At 39.4% G+C, this 22609-nt stretch overlaps 1 long non-coding RNA gene across 10 annotated transcripts in view; it reads left to right on the top strand.

The window, feature by feature from the left end:
* The window catches only part of LOC138425759 (uncharacterized), a 398453-nt gene that overhangs the window by 42545 nt on the left and 333299 nt on the right, over positions 1-22609 (top strand). For all 10 annotated transcript variants that reach the window (XR_011251383.1, XR_011251377.1, XR_011251378.1 and 7 more), the window contains one exon: positions 18120-18247. This is a non-coding gene — a long non-coding RNA (uncharacterized lncRNA). The remainder of the gene's footprint in view (positions 1-18119; positions 18248-22609) is intronic.

Here is a 22609-nt window from a genome sequence, read left to right as displayed (position 1 = left end):
ACACTCTCACCTTATTTTCAGTATTTGATGAGTCACTGAAGTTTGCATTTGCATAATATCGAGTTGAAAAAAAAAAAATATATATATAGAAAAACATTTTCCTTTAACATGTTGGGTAATAATTGCAGGTCTTATAGCTTGCCTTCAAGCAGGTTGGAGGCCTTCCTAGGAAGGGTAGGTATTTCTCTGTGAAGCCAGGAAGTGGTCTCTTGGGTCCAAGAACTGATGCTTAGAAATCAGCTTGTTGGCTTCACCAGGTATTAGAAGAGAATTCAGAATAAGCACATGCCTTCCCCCTTCTCCAACTGTCACCTTCCTTTATGCCTACAATGCCCATTGATGTTGAGTTGGCGAGAGTGGATAAATAATTTATATTGTAGTATCAGTGTCGTCAGAAATCCGTAAAGTTTTCTTGAAGGGTTTGGATGTAAAATCTTTCTGAATTAAGCCCTAAATTATTAATCATGTGATACTAGGGTGTATTTCTTGCCTGTGGTGTGTGTGCGGCTCTATTTTGAAACTGAATGATATGTGACTCTCTTTACCAGTCGCTCCTCTTTTTGGGGCTAATGCAGACAGCATGGAGGAAATGGAAAGTTCTAAGCATTTTTACAGCCACTCCTAGATGTCATTTACGGCCCTGATAAATTCAGTAGACAAAACAGAAGTCGTTAGTCTCTTGCACCTTCGATTTCTAATTTGTGAAATCAACAGATTCATTGAAGATTCTTTCTGGCATTAGACTGTGTAATTCTTTCTTTTAGAATTTGTGTGGAATTTATAACATTGATGGGAACTAAAGTTTAAGCCACTGAAACAAGACAGAAATCAGGTTATCAGACACAGGGTTGTTTTTTCAGCCTGTGCTCTGCCAAGCCAGCCAAGCTTTGTTATAATCACAGTGTGGCAAGATCTGATGTCCCATTATTATTTTTTCACTTGAGAATGCTTTAGCTGTACAGATCTATCACAGCAGTTGTTATACCGTGAGTTTCCCCATATCCATCAGAAGAAGAAAATCCATCATGCTTTTGACTACTTTTCCTCTCCAAGAAAGTGATCTTTAAGGGAATGACATGTAATATAGACTTGACTCTTCTTAAGGCGTTAGAGAAAGTGCACGTGAAATAAAATCAATACATGATGCAGTCGTTTATTTACATTTAAAATATTGAATAGCAAAGCATTTTATCAAAAACTTTGGAACCAAATACACATTCCAGACTTACATAAAGTGAAAGAGTAAAAGGAAGTAGAAATATGGTTGCTATGTGTAATATCTGGTTGTGGTTCAGTGACTCTCTGTAGCTCAACTCCACTAACAGAAAAAAGGGAGATTTTTGAGCAGTTAAGAAATGTAGATGTAAGGGTTGATGCATTTAGAAATTTTTTTTTTAGTTCATCTCATAATATCAATTTAAGTTACAATGATTACCAGGCAACTGAGAGGAACAAAAGCAGTCTTACCCTTCCTATTCCTAGTTTTATTTTACACTCTGTGTTGCAGATAAAGGTATAAATTATGTTTTGCTGTTGCATCTTCTTAGAGGATTCCTTTTTAAAATGTTCTGTAGCAGTTTATATAGCATGGAAATTACTGGTCCTTGAAATTGAAAATAATTGGCCAATAAAACCAAATGGGCACTGAGTCTTTTTATTGGTGTAAATTACTTTATGCATTTCTTAATTCCTTCTATTTATTGGTTTACTTTCAAGAATTGAAATCTGTATGGGAAACCATCAGTTACCTTAAGATTTGAAAAATCTGCATGAATCGTTTTGGAATATGTATGCATATTGAATCATCAGATTGTATTACATTTACAGTGTTACATGTCAATTATATCTCAGTAAACCTGGGAAAAAAAAACAAATAAAATTTTGCCGTGAAATTATACATTAGGTAATTGGGATTTACTCAATAAACACTTACCCACATAGTTATTTCTGATTTTATTGGTGTTTCCTATTTTTTTGATTAGATCTATGTATTCTTCCATCACAAAAATCTCTTAACTCTTGGATTCCTTTATTTATTCTGATGCTTTCAGTTTTTAATTTACTTTTTGATGCAATCTTTAAATCTCTTCCTCTTGCTTTTCTGTTATACGTATTTCAGTGGCTCCCCGTGTGATATAAGGTGACATCAAATTCCTAGGTCACCCCAAAACCTACTGTTCCCTGCAGTGGGAACAGAAGACACTTTGCCGCCTCTGTGGTTTTCTGTCTCTTTCCTTCTCCTGCAGGAGGTTGTAAGAACTCATGGACTTCCCTGTCTCTCTGGCTCTTTCCTATACATCTCCCTTCACCTGCTTCGACTCTCAGTCCCACTGCTGCTTGTGGGCTCATGATTTATAGCCATCATCTCAGAGTTGGGTTCAAAAAGGGCATGCCCCTCCTTTCTCACTCTAGACCAACCTTGCACATAGACCCCGCCCATAGTTCCTCAAAGATGTCTACATTGAGGCTGTAAGACGTAATATGACTTGATCAAAGTTTAGGTTAATAGAGAATTCTAACACAGAAAATAACTTACACTTAACTGTAAGGTATGATTATTATGGGGATTCATAGATCTACTTTGCATTTTAATGAGCCCAGTTCATGATGTCTGGCAATCCATTTACTGAATGCTATTTCTCTTTTTTTTTTTGTGCCTGGGACTCATTCATTCTTCCAAGCAATGCGTGGATGTTCACCCCAGTCCAGGTTTAGAATTAGGTGTAGGAGTGAGATAAAGTCACTTGCAGTGGGATTGCAGCTTTGAGAACTGAGGGCCGCTACTTTTGTATCTTGTGTGGCTCTCTTTGTAAGAGGTGGATTCTGGGGCTTTGAAGACAACCTGCTGGAGGTTTCTAATACTATTCTTAGGTGTGGGAAAAGGAAACCCGAGAGATGTGAATTTGGGTCACTGACCTACCAGGTTGTCCATTTTCTCAGGATAATGTAGTTTCTCGCTCAGGTATTATCAGTGAAGGTTAGTGGAGCCCTCTCCCTTCCATCCCTCACATTATAACTCAGGAGGGAGATTGCAAAACAGTGTTTCTGAATCTTGCCACAATCAGTGCAAGGGAGGAAAATGTCTCCAGATTATGATCATGCTTGCTTCCTGTCTTTGTTCCCCATGAAAAGATTTCTCCCTCTATTGGTGTGTTTTCATTTTATAGAAGGTGGGAGTGAAGAGTCTCTCGGACTTTACCATTCTATTATTTCACCTGAAATTCTGGAAAATTTTTTTTTTACAAAAAATGATTTTATTTTACAAAATTGCACCTTGGGATCATTGAGACATTAAGGGGGAGTGTTAACCAGTTTAAAAATAATGTCTTTCCTACTCACAGAGTTTGAAGTTTTACATAAAGGAAATATAAAATTACAAAGGCCCCAATAGAGTTTAAAATAAAAGGATCTTTCAGTTTAATCTGAACTTTTAAGTGTCGCAGTGAATTGTTGTACTGTAAAGTATCTGATAGTCCTCTTTAGTATTGATGAAATGTCCCATTTTGAACTGGATTAAAATGATTATTTATCAGCATCTTAGTTTAAAACACAGAGTATATAAGGATAAGTTGTTTCGGGATAAATCATTTTGCAATTTCACTAATTTTGTAATCTCCGCTAAATGACACTGTTTCTCCTCACCTGATTTCTTCAAATTAGTACCACTGTAATCCAAGTTCCAAAAAAGGAGACAGCTTGCAGAGTTTTTAGTCCTAAGTGGCAGTTCTGCCCAAGGTTCCTGTGGCTAGTGAGGTTTCCAGTGGCTTCCGAGATAGCAGAGGTGGAGAGACCATGGCAGAGCCTCTCACTGAAGCCAGAAGCTGAGTCTGTGTTGCCTTCAAGTTTTGCCAGTTGGGCCTGTGCTGTATATCTTGACTCCTGCTGATGCAGGAGACTTAAGAGAGTCGGGTTTGATCCCTGTGTCAGGAAGATCCCCTGGAGGAGGGCATGGACACCCACTCCAATATTCTTGTCTGGAGAATCCCATGGACAGAGGCTCCTGGCAGGCTACAGCCCATAGAGTCGCACAGAGTTGGACACGACTAAAGCGACTCAGCACGCACGTATCCTTACTGTGTGTGCTTTTTTTTTTTAATTAACTTTTTGTTCAAGAAGCATTTTCCCATTCTTGTAGGTATCATGAGTATTATTCTGTATTTTCTCCTATCGATTTTAGAGTTTTGCTCTTTGCATTTAAACCTTTGATCTGCCTGTCTTTAGACTACCTCTTATGCTGCACACTCAATTGCTCGGTAATGCCTGACTTCTTGCACCTCCATGGACTGTAGCCCGCCAGGCTCCTCTGTCTATGGGATTTTCCAGGCAAGAATTCTGGAGTGGGTTGCCATTGCCTTCTCCAGGGGATCTTTCCAACCCAGGGATCAAACCTGTGTCTCCCGGGCCTCCTACATTGCAGGTGAATTCTTTCTTGGTGAGCCACCTGGTAGGAATATGATTTTATTTCTTCAGTAAAATGAGTCAGTTATCCCTACCCCATCTTCTAAATACTCCATCTTTTCCCATTTGACTTATAGAGCTATTTTTAATCATATGTTGCATTTTCCTATATGCAATTGACTCTTGAACAACACAGGTTTGAACTGCACAGTTCCACTTATATATGCAGATTATTTTCAGTAAATATGTACTACATTACTTATGATCCTTGGTTGGTTGTATCCACTAGAAGTGGAGCTATGGACACGAAGAGCCAACTGTAAAGTTATACACAGATTACATTCTATGTATAGTTATCCCCAGTGACTCAATGATAAAGAATGCCCCTGCAATGCAGGGGACTCCGGTTCAATTCACGGATTGGGAAGATCTCCTGAATTCTTGCCTGGAAAATCCCATGGACAGAGGAGCCTGGTGGGCTACAGACCATAGGGTTGCAAAGAGTTGGACATGACTGAGCATGCACACATTTAGTCTGTGTATAATCTATTATACACAGATTTTTGACTGCCTGTGGGTTGGCACCCCGAACCTCCAATTTTCAAGGGTTGACCATCTATGGGTCTGTCCCTAAGCTCTCTAATTTGTTTAGTTAGTTCACTTTCCTGTTTTGCCACAGTACCACACTGAACTAATTTATGGTGGTGGCTTTTTGATTGGTCCCTCCATCAAGATATTGCAGGTTTCTTTTTCCTAGTATCTGAGTTCTTGGTGTCCGGCTTCAATCATTTAGATTCTTCTTTGCTATCTCTCTAGCATTCTTGCAGCTTTAGTTCTGTCCTATTATTTATTTTTCTTCACAGATGTACGATGTCATGCAAAGGTGATGGTGTCTCAGCCTGCTATAAAAATATACCATAGACCAGGAGGCTTAAATAACAGAAATTTATTTCTCATAGTTCTAGAGACTGGGAAGTCCATGATCAAGGGACAGTCAGTTAGGTGCCTGCTTCCTGATTCATAGACTTGCTACATCTTCACATGGTAGAAGGGGCTAGGGAATTCTCTGGTTTCTCTTTTATAAGAGCTCCACTTCTGTGGATACAGCCACTCATGAGAGCTCTACCCTCGTGACCTAATCACCTCCCAAAGGCCCCACTTCCAAATACCATTTCATTAAGGAGTAGATTTCTTTCTTTTTTGGCCAGCCACATGACATGTGGGGTTTTAGTTCCCCAAACAGGGATTGAACCTGAGCCCCGTGCCTTGGAGGCACAGATTTCTAACCACTGGACTGCCAGGAAAGTCCTGGGATTAGGTTTCAAGTTATGAATTTTGAGGGAATACAGACATTCAGCCAAAATGGATAGGTTAATATACTGTGTTATTATACTTCCCCTGACATAGCTTACAGTAGAGCAAAGAGTCTTGGAGAGCCAAAAAGGGAACTTTTATATTATCCAGTCCTACCCAGTCGTCCCATAAATTCGGAAACTGAGGCCCAGCAAGTTTTGGTGGTTTCCACAAGGTAGCCCAGCTGGTAGTAGCAGCACTGAGACTCCTGGGGATTCCTTTCACTGGAAGTGAAACCTGGCCACGTCTCCTCCCTTCGTCTGCCTGTAGTTATTTCTGTGTCTGGACTTGTTACCATTCATGGCTTCATAGAGCTCATCACTGAGCACTGAGAACAGTAATATCCACCCTGTTTATCATGAACCATAATGTGGATTCCTGTTCTCCTTCTTTTGTGTTTTCTTTAATACACTGTTGCCGCAAATGCTGGGAGTCTGCTGAACATTTTCAAATGTAAACTATTGAATAATTTCAAGTATTTGTATTCATCTGTATTCATAAGTACAAAAGCCATTTTTGTCCCTTGAAGTGTGCAAAACATAAGAGCTTGAGGGCCTGCCAACTAATGCATGGGTACCTTTATTTTGAAATGTGTTTTGTGTGCAATTAACCAAAAAAAGTCCTTTCTGAAAGTTTGGCTGAGGTCCTAGAATTTGTACGTGACTTTACAATGTACTCTTACTGTATAGCATATTTAGTGTCTTTAGCCCCTGTTCTTGGCTTCTTCAGCTGACCAAGTTAGATTTATGGAAGAGGATTTCTCTTCTGCTAGCAAGGGATTATATCATGGTAAATATATACCATATACACACATATATATGGAAGTATAGTTGATTTACAACATTAGTTTCAGATGTTCAACATAGTGATTCAATAATTTTATAAATTATACTCCATTTAAAGTTACTTAAAAGTATTGGCTATATTCCTTGTGCTGTCCAATATATCTTCATAGCTTATTTGTTTTATACTTAGTAGTTTGTATCTGTTGATCTCCTACCCCTATCTTTCCCCCCTCCCGTTCTTGTCCCCACTGATAGGCACTAGTTAGTTTTCTGTATCTGTGAGCAGACTTCTGTTTTGTTACATTCTTTTTTTTTTTTTTTTAAGATTCTACATATAAGTGATAATATACAGTATTTATCATTCTCTGTGTGATTTATTTCACTAAACAATAATACCTTTCAGGTCCATCCATGTTATTGCAAATGAAAAGTTTTTGTTCTTTTTTGTGGCTGAATAGGATTCCATTGTGTGTGTGTGTGTGTGTGTGTATATAATTTTACATCTTTATCCATTTAATCTGTTGGCAGACACTTAGGTTTTTTCTGTATCTTAGGTATTATAAATAATGCTTCTGTGAACATTGGGGTTCATGTATCTTTTTGAATTAGTATTTTTGTTTTCTTCAGACATGTACACAGGAGTAGAATTGCTGGGTCATATGGTAGTTCAGTTTTTCGTTTTTAGGACTCTCCATACTGTTCTCTATAGTGGCTGCACAAATTTACATTCCTACTAACAGTGTACAAAGGTTCCCGTTTCTCTACATCCTCACCAACGTTTATTTGCAGACTTTTTGGGAAGATGGCCCTTTGGACAAGTGTGAAGTAATATGTCACTGTGGTTTTGATTTGTATTGATCTAATAGTGGTATTGAGCATCTTTACATGTGCCTGTTGGCTCTCTGCTGTATCTTCTTCGGAAAAATGTCTCATTAGGTTTTCTGCTCATTTTCTTAACTGGGTTTTTTTGATACCGAGTTGTTTTAGCTGTTTAAATGTTTTGGAAATTAACTCCTTATTGGTCATATCATTTGCAAACATTTTCTCTGATTCAGTTACTGCTCTTTTTGTTTTGTTGGTGGTTTAAGTTAATTTTTCTAATTGTGGTAAAATACACATAGCATAAACTTTACCATCATGGCTGTTTTAAAGTAGGCAGTTCAGTGGCATCAAGTACCTTTACATCAGTGTGTAACCATCACCACCATCCGTCTCCAGATGTCTTTTCATCTTGCTACACTGAAACTCTGGTCCTAGTAAAATGTATTGTATATGCAAATACATTCATAAAGCTGAAATAGTAAAATTCTTATGATTGAAGGTACAATAGTGACATATGACTAATTAGATTTGTATTCTCCATTTCATCAACATTTCAGCATCTTCAATTAACATTTATATGGTGTTTTTATTATAAATATTCTCACTTAATATTCAGAAACTCAAGTGAGATAGACATTAATAATCCCACTTTATAAATGAAGAAGTTGAAGTGGTTATAGAGAAGTAATGAAGGAGTGAGAATTTCTGCTTAGACCATTGCCCTTAAATCCCTTCTGTTCCACTATACCGCACTTCAAAAGATTAGCATTTTCTTTTCTTTTTCACTTCCTTCTTTCCCTCCCTCCCTCTGCCCCCTTTCCCTTCCTTCTTTCCCTCCTTCCCTATCTCTTTATTTGGTGATGATGGGGTAGATGTCCAGGAGGAGGATATCTGGAGTTTTGTTTTAAATTATGGGTCTTGCTCTAACAGCAAACATTCTTGTTCATAACCTTGGGCGTTCTCATCAGATCAAGGATTATTGTGCTTTGCCTAAACAGTGAGTAGATGCAGCAGATGTCTATTCAAATATTACTTTAAAAAATGCCTGGAATTGTATTTAAATGGCTTCCATTATTCACTAATTAAATTGCAGATTGTTTCTCCTGGGGATTGTGCACTAGGCTGTTTCTTCAATTTGTTTGTGTTGGAAGATGACAAAATAAATCTATTGCATTGCAGATTAGTGAAAAATCCTGCTGAATGGGCTAAAAAGTCCACATTCATCCTACAACATCCTTATTTTAAAAAAGCAATATATTTTCTTTTTTCCTGGCGATAGGGACAAAGAGTGGGCTTTTGTTAGTTTTTATTTGTGTATTTTGATTCTGGTGCTTAAAAATACATGGAGGGATCTGTGATACAATGGAGGCCCATGTGTTTTATTGAATGTGTCAGCTTCCTTCATCTGCATGGATTTTACACAGAGCTCTCCGATGGAATTCAGATATTTTAAAACCATGTGTGTGTTTCTTACACAGGTGCCACAATTTAAATCTTAAACCAGTCTTGTCAAGAGGTTAGAAGTAGCAACCAGTTTGCCCTTAGATTTCATCTAGGGTCCTTATCAGTTGCTATTGCCTAGATCAGGAGTGATTATAGAACACCCTTCCTTGTACTCTCTTCATTTGTGCTGAGAGAGGGAGGCAAAACCAGAGTTAGGAGAAGGAATCAGCCAGAAGACTGCAGCCAGTGTTCCTGCAGACCAGAGGCCTGTCACAATATGCCCTTGATGTTTTTTGCACAAGAATGCTTGCTTGTTCTTAACATTTAGATTATTTCCATACCCCTAATTAAAAAATAAAACAAAAACATGACAATTTCATACTAATGTTCACTCTTACACACAGATTATTAAGACTTTGCTCTCAGAATAAATAAATATCTGACACTTGTGAGCACTGGCTCTGGGGCAGCAGTGTCTCTGCTAAGCCTCGTATATATTATTATATTTAATCCTTACCGCCTGGTGAGGAAGGCGGTATTCTCCTGACTTTGCAGCTAGGGAAGTGAGGTTCGGAGGCTGGCTCAAATGTCACACTGGTAATAAATGGCAGATCTGGGGTTGTGTCCATTTTGTGATATCAGTGCTCAGTTGTTTTTCTTTTTTTTAAACACAGCATTCATTTTTGTCAGCATTGTTGCTGATATTAATGTTCTTTGGGCTTCCTTGGTGGCTCGGAGATAAAGAGTCTGCCTACCAATTCAGGAGACGCAGGTTCAATCCCTGGGTTGGGAAGATCCTCTGGAGGAGGGCATGGCAACCCACTCCATCCTGGAAAATCTCCTGGATAGAGGCGCCTGGTGGGCTACAGTCCATGCGGTCACAGAGTTGGAAACAAACAACAATGTTCTTCAGACTTAGGAACTGATGGGCGTTCAAGACAATCCCAGACAAAATGTTAAGGATTTGGTTCTGTTTCACTGTGTGCTAAGCTGGAGTGGGGAGCTGTAGAGCTACCAAAATATTGGATGGGAAACTGAATGCATTTTCAAACCAAGTGCCTCTGAGTAGTGACCCTGGACAGTTGGTGAGAAAGAGTGTGTCACCAACATAAATCATTGGGAAGGAGTGTTGGATGAGTTTGAAGCAAGCCAGCGATTCCCACATGGAGCTGTTAAGAAGGGACCAGGGAGTGTGAAGAAATGAAGGTTGCTGGATGTCCAGGATAAAATAAGGGATGGATCTTAGCACTACAGATGGAAGCGGCAGCAGTTAAGTGACAGAGAACCAGAAGAGAGACATCTCCATCTGGATTCATTCAGAAAAGGATGTCAGACGACTAAAACGGTGGCAGCATACAAATCTCCTTTGCTTATGTCAGATCAAAATGCGGGACAGGTTCAAAATGGGTCCTTCGCATACGCATTCCTGTTCTGAGTTACTCTATGCCTTGTAAGTGACATTGTAAGGTCAAGAGCTATTTTAGCCTTGTATATTAAATTTATTTTTAAGAAAGCAAGTACTTCTTTTCATAGAACCTCTGACCACCTTCTTGTTAATATTTGAATAAAATGTGAGTCGTTTGTTCTTACTGTTGTTTCCCAGTGTTTTAGGAGATGAGCCGGCAGACACAATTGTTCTCTAGCTGTGATGTAGTGTTGGAGAAATGCTGAGGAAGTTCAGTAACCTTTCATAGGGTGGTGATGAAATTCAGGACTGGAGGAAGATTTACCGGTCAGTAGGAATAGAGTGTTGCTGTTAATTTATGAATGTCAAGTCACAATGACCTACTTTTCCTTTTTGCTTATGGTTTTTGTGATTCAAGTTCTTCAGGCATAAATAATTTGGGGGCTTTTGCTCTTTTTCTTTGCTGCCTCTTCTAGGATTTTTGTGTTCTGGCACTCACTTGCTAATGTGGATATTTTAATCATATTTCATATGAAAAGGCTTGGGAAAAGATGTTGATACTTTTCATTAGACAAATGGAAATGGTGTTGTATTTATATACAAGAAATATTTTCTTTACTGAAACTAGCAGAATATCATGTTTTTAGGAGGTGTGTGTGTGTGTGTCTCAGGCCCCTATGAGAATTTTTTAAAAGCAGTGGAAACTAGCCCCAAGAAAAAAACCATATATTCACATGCACATAAGATTTTCTCATACAATTTCAAATGGTGAATTCAGCCCTGAACTCTTGGCTATGGATCCTTTGTTCTGAAATATCAAAAGTCATTTTGAATACACTTGATTTTGGGCACTGGCTATTTCTGTGGTCCCTGGGAAAAGGTGGACTTTTGCAGTTGTATAAGACAGTAGGAGATTTCAAGTGAATGTACTCTAAGCCATAGTTACAGAGTGTGATAGAGAAAGAACGTGACTTTGAGAGAGTGTATCCTGGAGATGTTGGATGGTGAGAAACGAGACTAGAGAAATATTAGAAATTATAATCAATAACTTAGTTTTCCCTTTTTTTAAAAAAAAATTGGAACATATACTCAAGCTGAGGGTTTCCAATAATAAATTTTATCAAGACAAAAGTCAGTATTTACAGTCACATTAGACTCTGAGAATGCAGGATGGAGATCCTGGAAGGCAGGAACCATGGCCCCGTGATAAATGTTCAGGGAGCTCCTATATGTGACTGAATAGCTCTGGGAGTAGAAAAGGCTAGTCTGCATTGGGCGTCTTTTGGGAGGTGATGAGTTTTGGGTCAGAGTTTCATCTGGAAGCATATTGGATTTAACGCTTTTCTCTCAAGGCGTCGGGGTGATAAACCACTTAGTATGGGAGAAAAACCTAGAAGAGGTCTCCCTGTCCTCCTTTGTCTCATGCGAGATGCATCTTTACTCTCCAGCTCCCGAATTGCTCTGGTGAGAATGTGCTCAGCAAATAGTGCAAATATTCACCTAAAAGCAGTCAAAATCTTAGGCCACATTTACTATCCTGGGCTTCCCTGAGGTAAAGAATTCGCCTGCAGTGCAGGAGACCCGGGTTTGATCCCTGGGTATGGAAGATCCCCTGGAGAAAGGAATGGCTACTCACTCCAGTATTCTTGCCTGCAGAATTCCATGGACGGAGGAGCCTGGCGGGCTACAGTCCATGGGGATGCAAAGAGTTGGACATGACTTAGTGACTAACACACACCGTCCTACCAGTGAGACGCAATTAAAGCCCATAAAACCAAAATCTTGTCTTCATTTTCCTGTAATGATCAGTTACAGTAGTCTCCTATTTATACCACTTACATAACATCTATAAGTAATGCCTTATGGTTGCCTTGGTTCATTTACCAGACTGAGAACCTCTCAAATTAAGGGATCTTTTCAAATACCACTTGGTAGTCCTTTCACTAATAAAGCAAGCCAAGCATATTGCTGGTGTTTAGCAAATAGTTGCTGAGCAAATATTAAGAAGGCCAGTTAGTGTCACTTAAAATCTCTAAACATTCCTTTTTGAATTGTCTCCAACTGCTGATCAAGTTCGAACAGCAATTCAAGGTTGTGTTGTCAGAGGCGAAGCTGTTTGCTTGCCATTATGACAGTTAGTCTTGTAAGTTACCCACGTCTGCATAGCAAGTCAGTTGTAGTCCTTGCACGCCCTTTCTGTTGCTCTTGATGCTGTGTAGAACCACGATGGATGGACTTGCTATCAGATTCTGATAAGTTTGTTGTTTGGCCTCAGCTGTGGGCAGGGACAAAGCAGGTTCATTCATTAAATTACCATTCATTGACTACCATGTGGTAGGTATTATTTATCCACCAAGGATCTTAATACGAGTAAGATGAGGCATCTGCTTATACTCAGTTCTCAACTTGGTAGGGGAAACAGACACATGAGTAGTAATTGCCATATCTACCGTGTTAAGCGGCTTGAGAGAGTAAAGAAAGAAAGGACCAAGGTGGGGACTGACTGATTCTGCTTGAGGGTGGGAAGACTGTGCCAGGCACAGGACAAGGCGAGGGATGAGACTGGAATGGTGACATTCCAAAGCAAAGCAAGAGCCAGAGCAAAGCACAGAGGAAGAGCTGGAGATCTTGAGCAATATGCCTGGAGCGGAGGATGGGAGAGCCAAGCATGGCTGGGATGAGATGGAAAGGTGGTGTATAGGCACTTCAGAAGCCTCTTTAAACCCATTCCGCTTTCCACGCCGAGTAGTTTGGATTTTCTCTTGCAGGTACCAGTGCTTTTGAATGGGGGAAAGCCAGTTCTGACCACCAGTTTTTTAAGGGTGAACATCTACACTCAGATCTCAGTTCTTTCCTGGGGAGAGAGACTGCAATTGGCCAGAGGAACTATTTCATCACAACTCCCAATAAATTACCAGGGGAACTTAAACACAATTCAGTGTAGGGCAGTTGCTCTTGAATGTAAAGTTTATTTGTTTGCTTAGAATGAAGAGAAATAAGGATGAACTTTGTTTCTCATTTTAGCATTTTGACTTGAGGATCTGTGTAAGACTAATAGTGTAAATCAGCACTGTCCTTTTGAAACTGGCTTTGTATGGAGCTGACATCAAAGAGTGGTGGCTGGTGGTATAAATAAAATAGGGGCAGCAGAGAGCGATCAAATACTGAATCTAGGTCATCTGGTACTTGGTGGGATAAGGAAACTACATTAGATCTAGCACTTGTATAACCTGTATAACTAGATTTCTCCCCCTAGTCAGAGTCTAAGTAATTTTAATTAAAAAAAGTCACTTTGTCATATGCCTAGTAGCATTGTTGTCCTGTTCATTCCTTTATCCAATAGCAAATATTTATTGAACACCTACCAGGTGCTACTCTTAAAGGTTAAATTTTAAGAGGGAAGAAGTGATGGCACAGTGAGGAAGTTACAGGCATTTGTAGGAGTATGTGCAAAGCCCAGGCTTCTCTAGTGGCTCCGTGGTAAAGAATCTGCCTGCCAACCCAGGAGACTCAGGTTCGATCCCTGAATTGGGAAGATCCCCTGGAGAAGGAAATGGCGACCCATTCCAGTATTCTTGCCTGGGAAATCCCACGGATAAGAGGAACCTGGTGGACTGTAATCCACAGGATCTCAAGGAGTCGAATACAACTTGGTGACTAAACATAAGTACGTGCCAAAAGCCCAGGCTGAGTGTGTGTGTATGTGTGTGTGTGTGTGTGTGTGTGTGTGTGTGTGTGTTTGGGAAAAATGAAAAATGCTTAGCCAGGCTATACTGTGGAGTGTGATGGAAAGCAGAGAAATTGGGCTGAAACCTTGCTCAGAGCCCAGTCACAATTTGAACTATTATGTTCAGTTGTCTGGAATTTGTCCTCATGGCAATAGGAGAGCTGCTTCCTAGGAAGATGAGTTTAGCTGGTGTAAAAGAATGGATGGAGTAAGGCAAAGTGGAAGACAGACCAGTTGGGAGGTTTCTACAGCAATCTGACAGGGAGATAGCAGTAGCCCTAAGTTGGGAGAGAGACTGAAGGAATGCCGAAACCTGAGTGGAGTCCAGAGGTATTTAGGAAGGTGGATTTTAAATGAGACTTGGTGACTGACCGGAGGTGGGAGTCTTAGGCAGCTAGAAAGAAGGGGATGCTCTTTCTTGATCTAGGAAACATAATACTTATTATCTACTGGGGTGGACGTTCTTTTCAGTATAATTCAAAGAGTGTTAAACTGATCTAGGAAACCTTTACATTCGCAGATAGCTCAGTCAATGCCCGGATGCAGGGGAGAGGAGAGGAATAAATTCAGAAGCGTGAACACACTCCCATTTTGATTTTTCTCTCTGTGCATTTGAATTTCAAGGCCAGGAGCATATGCCTCATGAGTTCGTGGGAGATTGTGATCCTGTAATGTTTTTCATTTTTCACAGAACTAGAGTGATGTAAACTTCCTCGGAGAAGGTGATTTTGCAGCTTCTGAATTAAAAGCTCTTCCAAGTCCACCTTTGGCTGAAAATCAATGGTGTCTGGTGCTTGTCAGAAGCCCCCCAACACTCATGTCCAGCTCACCAGTACTCGTATTTTATGCCTATCACTTTGAGCCAAATAATTTCTAGTGGTCCCCAACTGCTAGGATCTCAAGCTCTTATTCTCTTGAACCTCTTCTTTTAAAAAAAAAAATTAAAAAAAGAATCTTTTCTAGAAAAGCACATTTGATGCTGAATAAGTAGGGTTTTCTCCTGAACATGTCATCCAGATCATTAAATGGAAAATATGGTCTGTGATGCTACAGAGCTTATCTTTTAAAATACATTTTAAATGTATTTAAAAAAAATTGTCTGGGTTCTGTTAAAAGAATGTATAGCCAGAATGTTAATTTGATTATCTTCCTTGATTTTCCCAGGCTTTCATAGGCCAACACTTTGTTTGAACAGCTGTACTCCTGTAAATCTCAGTAACAAATGAATCAGGAATAATTTTGTGGGACAAGTCAGATGAAAGGGACTTCCTAAGAAAGACAGGTCATTAAGAGAAGGAAGAAGGAAAGACTAGCAAAAATATGAGACATTAAACATTTTTTAAAAATAAAGCAGTTTGCTCTCATAATTCTTTTCTGATAATGTTAAAATATACTGTCCTTAATAGAGAAAAATGCTTTATTTTCCTTTAGGTTTTAATATTGGATGGAAAGAGAATTTAGAACTAAGGTCAGCAGGAAAAGAGAAATGCTGAAAACTGAAAAGCATAAAAAATAGGATAGGGCAGTGTAGTCAATTTTCTATTATCTATAATTTTCTGTCATCTATATGTGTGTTATCCATAAGCTGGGGTTGAGGGGATGGAAGAGGAGCGGGTGAAACTGTGAAATCTGTCTGCCTCCAATCACAAAAAGATCAAATAAACATGTGAAAAGGCATTTGCAAGAACTGGAGGAGAGAAAGACTTTTGGCTCTTAACATCTTACCTAGCAGATAGATCTGAAAGCCAAAAATAAAGCTAAAGTAAATTCAGGGAAGCATTGATTCACCCAACAGAATAAACAACTTAGTGGATTTGCTAATCTAATTAATCAACTCTTGCTTTTCCTTTCCAAGGTAGGTTCGCAGGCAGAGAAATACATTAAATCAGCATTCCCCTCCCTCTCTTACTAAAAATAAGCTTGCTTTCCCTGGGTGATTCTGTTATTTAAATTCCCAAGGCTGTCTTCACCCCCCCCCCCCCCCACTCTGCCTCCCCGCAGTCCACTGGCAGGAAGCAATTGTAAGGAGACAAAATCTGTGCTCTGCAGATTACTGAGTTTGGGTTTTCTGCATATTATACCTTAGCTCTCCTACTTACACTATGAGTAAAATAAATATTAACAGGTTATTTTTAAAAATAAATGGTCTATGAGTGATGTTGATTTGGAGATAGAGGAGCCAGAGGCTCATGGATCTTTTGTGAAGCTTAAAATTGTATTGATGGTAGAAAATGGTGTGTTTTTTTTTTTTTTGCGGGGGGGGGGGGTGGAATCCTGGAAAATTAAAGATATGGGGTCGCAAAGAGTCGGACACGATTGAGTGACTGAACCGAACTGAAAGTTTGAAGACAATTTTAATTGTGAAAATCTAGACACTGAAAAAGAAAAATATCGTATATTAAGGCATATACATGGAATCTAGAAAAATGGTACAGATGAACCTATTTTCAGAGCAGGAATAGAGATGAAACCGTAGAGAACCAACACGTGGACACAGGAGTGGAAAAGGAGAGTGGGGCAAATTGAAAGATTAGGATTGACGCGTATGCACTTCCGTATGTAAAACAGATAGCTAGTGGGAAGCTGCTGTCTAGTACCGGGAGCTCAGCTCGGTGCTCGGTGATGACCTAGATGAGTGGGATGGAGGGAGGTCTAAGAGGGAGGGGATATATGTATATGTATAGCTGATTCACTTTATTGTACAGAAGAAACTAACGCAACATTGTAATGCAATTATACTCCAATAAAAAAACTATTTCCACTCAGTAGTCTGCAGACTTGGTACTTAATATTGCCCCTTCTTAACCTTAAACTTCTACAATAAGATTTGGTTTAGACTGAAGCGACATAGCAGCAGCAGCAGCAGCAGCATGTATCTGTGTATAATCATTTGATGTACACATACATTCACCTAAACACAATATACAAAGAACCCTGAATAAACGGGAAACAAATTAATCAAAAGATTGCAAAGTGGTGAATGACACCTTTTACGCAAGTCAGAGAAAATATAATACAGGGATATCCTCGGTAACAAGTTAATTATGAGTCAAGACCATATCACTAAGTTTTTATTGTTCAAAGGCATGATACCCGGATACGGAAATAGGAGGACAGCAGATTAGAAATGAGAAAGAAAACAATGTTTGCATTAGAGTTCTGCTCACACTTGCATTTCTTTGCCTTCATCATGATTTGGGCATCCTTCCAAGAAAGACTTAAGTACTTCCAGCTGACTTCATTTTTTTTTTATTGGAGGATAATTGCTTTACAATATTGTGCTGGTTTCTGCCACACATCAACATGAATCAGCCACAGGTATACATATGTCTCCTCCTTCTTGAACCTCCCTGCCATCTCCCACCCCATCCCACCTCTCTATGTTGTCACAGAGCACTGGGTTGAGCACCCTGTGTCACACAGCAAGTCTCACTGGCTCTCTGTTTTACTTATGGTAATGCATATGTTTCCATGCCCCTCTTTCACTTCGTCCCACCCTCTCCTTCCCACACTGTGTCCACAAATCTGTTCTCTGTGTCTGCGTCTCCACTGCTGCCCTGCAAATAGGTTCATCAGTACCATCTTTCTAGAATCCATACATGTCTTAGTATATGACATTTGTCTTTCTCTTTCTGACTTACTTCACTCTGTACAATAGGCTCCAGGTTGCCAGGAACCTGAATCAACTTCTGGTCCCCCTACCTTGAGGATCAAAGACTCCCCAAGGATTGCCTTTCCCCACTTTTCCTTCTTTGATAGACCAATTCTGATTCTTTCCAGCCTTGTTCACTCTAAGATATTATGCTCAAGATTCATTTATATGCTCAACTAATCTTAATTAAAATGTAACAGAAGATCAGGGCACAATCAAATTAGGTGCTGAAAATACTTGAATAGTTGGGTATCAGTTTAATGAATTAAATAGCTCTTAGATCAGCTTCTCTTCCCAACAGTGTCTTAGTCTTGCTTTCACTTCTTTTTTCAAATTATTTTTTAATTTTTAAAAATCTTTTTGACTGTGCCACATGGCATGAGAGATCTTAGTTCTCCAACCAGGGGAACCTGCACGCCTTGCTCTGGCAGCATGGGGTCTTAGCCACTGGACCACCAGAGAAATCTCTTGCTATTATTTCTTAGTACTCTTTTCAACTTCCATTTTGGATGAATGTTCTCTTTTAACTTACAGATGATTTTGTTATCTGGAAACGTATGCCCACGTCTTTGACTGCGGGTCAGAATTGCTTTCGTCACAGTCTGATTGGGAGAGTTGTTAAACATTGGAATGTCCTTCTGAACTGGGCTGTGGAATGTCATGTAAGTTGCTAGCATTTTTTTTTTTCTGAATATGATGAATTTTCACATGTAGGAATAGTTTGGGCAAGTCTGTGAAATTACCTTCTTTTTTATTGAGGTGTAGTTGACATATAATGTTCTATTAGTTTCAGATGTACAACAAAATGATTTGGTATTTGTATATATTGTGAAGTGATCACCCCAATATATCTGGTTAATAACCTGTGACCACACATAGTTGAAGATTTTTTGTTGTTGTTGAGATGAGTGCTTTCAAGATTTACTCTCTTAGTAGCTTTTAAATGTGCAGTACCAGATTATTAACTATAGTCACCAAAGCTATTTAATTTTTTAACTGAAATGTACGTTTTGAATTCCTTCACCCATTTTCTTCACTCATCTGTTCCCAACCACCAATCTGTTCTCTGTATCTATGAGTTTTCTTTTTCTTTTTTTTTTTAAAGATTTCACATATAAGTGAAATCATATGGTATTTGTGTTTGTCTGACTTATTTCACTTAGCATAAATATCCATTCATGTCATTGTAAATGGCAAGATTTCCTTAATGACTGAATAATCTTCCATTATATATATAAAGCTTCTCCGGTGGCTCAGACGGGAAAGAATCTGCCTGCGATGTAGGAAACCCAAGTTCAACCCCTGGGTCCTGAAGAACCCCTGGAGGAGGGTATGGCAACCCACTCCAGTATTCTTGCCTGGAGAATTCCATGGGCAGAGGAGCCTGGTGGGCTACAGTTGTTGGGGTCACAAAGAGTCAAACACGACTGAGTGACTAACACACACACACACACACACACACACACCCCACATTTTCTTCATCCGTTCATCCACCAGTGGACACTTGGGTTGTTTGCATATCTTGGCTACTGTAAATAGTACTGCAGTGAATATTGGGTTGCGTATATCTTTTGAATTAGTGTTTCCATTTTCTTTAGATAAATATTCAGAAGTAGAATTGCTGGATCATATGGCAGTTCTATTTTTAATTTTTCAAATAAAATCTGTATTCTTTTCCACAGTTGCTGCACCAATTTACATTCCTGGGGTTCCTTTTTCTCCACATCTTTCCCAACACTGGTTATTTCTTGTCTTTTTGATAATAGCCATCAGACAGATGTGAGGTGGCATCTTGTGGTTTTGAATTTTATTTTCTGATGATTAATAATCATCTTTTCATGTACTTGTTGGCCACTGTATGTCTTTAGGAAAATGTCATTTCAGATTTCTGATACTTTTAAGCCTGTGACTCCCAAATATACTCAAATGAAATGTTTTAAACTTGGTTACCATGGATTTGAATGCATACCTGGCCATTTCTGAGAATTCACTTTGTGATTTATCAAGTTATCCTTAACATTCAAATTGGGGAATGATTTGGCTAAATACAGATGAAGACTATAAACATTACCCTGTTCTAATTATGATGGCCAAGACATCCTTAAAAACTCATCACTTTTCCTGTACCATCTTCCCAGACCTCCCTCCCACTGTCAGCCATTGAATACTACCTAAGTTGATCCATGTCAAGGATTAAACATAGTGTCTGAAATGAAATGAAGTGAAAGTTGCTCAGTCGTGTCTGACTCTTTGCGACCCCATGGGCTATACAGTCCCTGCCATTCTCCAGGCCAGAATAGTGGAGTGGGTAGGTAGCCTTTCTCTCCTCCAGGGTATCTTCCCAATCCAGGGATCGAACCAGGTCTCCCACATTGCTGGCAGATTCTTTACCAGCTGAGCCACAAGGGAAGTCCAAACATGGTATCTAGGACCATGTGAAAAAATGCTCATAAATGTTAGCCTTCATTGGGCTTGCCAGGTGGCTCAGAGATAAAGAATGCCTGCCAATGCAGGAAACTTGGGTTCAATCCCTGGATCAGGAAGATCACCTGGAGAAGGAAGTGCCAACCCACTCCAGTATTCTTCCCTGGAAAATCCTGTGGCCAGAGGAGCCTGCCGAGCTATAGTCCATGGGGTTGCAAAAGAGTTGGACACGATTTAGCAATTAAACACCAACAGCATTGTAATTATTTTTAATATTTATAATCATTGTATTTAACATGTATAAAAGATTTTTTTCATTTTATAGTAAAACATCTTCATATACTCTGTGCTCTTATATGGCAGCTTGTACACCTTGCATGTATTCAGTCAGTCATCAAAAAATTATTGTTTGCCCAAGTGTTTTAGGGACTGACACTATATCCCAGTTATACAAAGATGACTAAGACAAGAATGTCCTTTTGAAAAGGATGGTTTACCTCTTATGATCAAGTGTTATGCTAGTGTATTTATTTGTGTCTTTTATATTATGAGTTCATTTGAGGTCAAAACCAGAAGATTCATTATTAACTTATCCTGAAATAGTTTAGAATTACAAAGAGAAATCATCACAAAGTAACCTTGTGTTAGTCAAACTACTTTTATTTTTTAATTAAAAAAATTATTAGCCCTTAGCACAGTATCTGGGCTTCCCAGGTGGCACTAGTGGTAAAGAACCTGGCTGCCAAATTGGAGACATAGGAGAAGAGGGTACGATCCCTGGGTTGGGAAGATCTCTTGGAGAAGGTCATGGCGACCCACTTCAGTATTCTTGCCTGGAGAATCCCATGGATCAGAGGAGCCTGGCAGGCTATAGTCCATAGGGTCGCAAAGAGTCAGACAGGACTGAGGTGACTTTTCACGCTCTCACTCACAGTATCTGGCACATAGGAAATCCAGTTATATATTATCAGGTCATTTACATTCAATGTTGCTCAATGGATGACTTCTCATTGAAAACTTGTTAGTAAGGAGGCTCAAAAAAGGACATAGCATCATGCTAGAAAGTTGACTAGGACTGAGTTTTTTCCCCCAGTTTATTTGCTAAATAACCAACCTGTAACATTGTACAAGTTTAAAGTATTTTTATCTTTTTATTGTTTGGCTGAGCCAAGATATATAGGATCTTAGTTCACTGACCAGGGATGGAACCTGTGTCTCCTGCAGTGGAAGCGGGGAGTCTTAACCACTGAAGTCCCTAAGTTAAAGATTTACAACATATAATTTGATATTGGCAATATGATAACATATTACAAAATGATCACTACAATAAGTTAACATCCATCACCTTATTTTGTTTTTTTTTTTTTTGGTCTTGTGACAAATTGCTTTTGAAACATTACAGTCTATACAGTTCTGGACACATTAAGAGTGTTGATTAGTTCAGCATATTGACATTCCTCTTTATCCTTTAGGACAGTGGTCACCAACCTCCAGGATCGAATGCTTGATAATCTGAGGTGGAGCTGATATAATAATAATAGAAATAAAGTGCACAATAAATGGAATGCACATGAATCATCCAGAAACCACCCCCTACCCCTCGCCCCTTGTCCATGAAAAAATTGTCTTCCGTGAAACCAGTGTCTGGTGCCAAATGGTTGAGGACTGCTGCTTTAGCAGACCATGCTGTAGAAGCAGTGAACACTGGTATGGTCATTACAGTTACTGTCTTCTAACAATACCTCAACCCACTCCAGGATTCCTTCCTGGGGAATCTCCTGGTCGGAGGAGCCTGGTGGGCTGAAGTCTGTAGTGGTGCAAAGAGTCAGACACGACTGAAGCGACTTAGCATACGTGCATCGATTCCTAGTGTTATATGGAGCTCCCACAGTTCTTGGTTCATCTGATCCTCAGAATAATTCTATGAGATCTGTAGGGCAGTAGATTCTTTTCTATTTTATAAATGTGGGCAACTTTCCAGATAATGTCAGTGGTTTCTTAAGGTCATGCATGTAATAAGGCTAGCGTCAGGGTCCAAACCCATTTCCTCAAGCCAGATCCATTGCTTTTACCTCTGGATTGTCATGGTTGGGATATTACTTAGTTAAAGAAGCTGGATGGTTTCAGTGTGGAAAATAAAAGATATGTGGAAAAGAGGATCACTATCTTTACATGTTCAGAGCCCATTCTGTAGGTGGGGTACTAGTTAGCCTTATTCTGAAAATTCTCAGGGTAAAACTTTGAACGTTTGTTGCTTATGCCTGCTTTTATTTTGGCTTAATAAGGAAATTTTTTCTGATATGCAGGGAACCGGTGACCAGTTCTGCCAGCCCTCTGCTCGCTTGTGTGCCTTATTTTAGCAAGTTCTTCCCATCTTATTCGTGATTTCTTGGTCATCTTTTCTACCACAGGACCTTTGCACTGCCAGGCCTTCTGCCTGGGGATTGCCTTTTCTCTTTCCCCACAGTTTTCTTTGGTTGAATCTCATGTATCCTTTTGGACTCAGCTTAAAGGTTGCTTGCAGGGAGAAGACTTTTCAAAGAGAATGAATGTTTGCCAACTTCACCGAAGAGTCAGGATTCCTTATTGTAAGCAACAGA

This window comes from Ovis canadensis, chromosome 20, assembly GCF_042477335.2.
Source record: "Ovis canadensis isolate MfBH-ARS-UI-01 breed Bighorn chromosome 20, ARS-UI_OviCan_v2, whole genome shotgun sequence".
NCBI classification, from domain to species: Eukaryota; Metazoa; Chordata; class Mammalia; order Artiodactyla; family Bovidae; genus Ovis; species Ovis canadensis.
The sequence above is the reverse complement of the archived record's forward strand: the minus strand, read 5'-3'. Positions and strand labels throughout refer to the sequence as shown.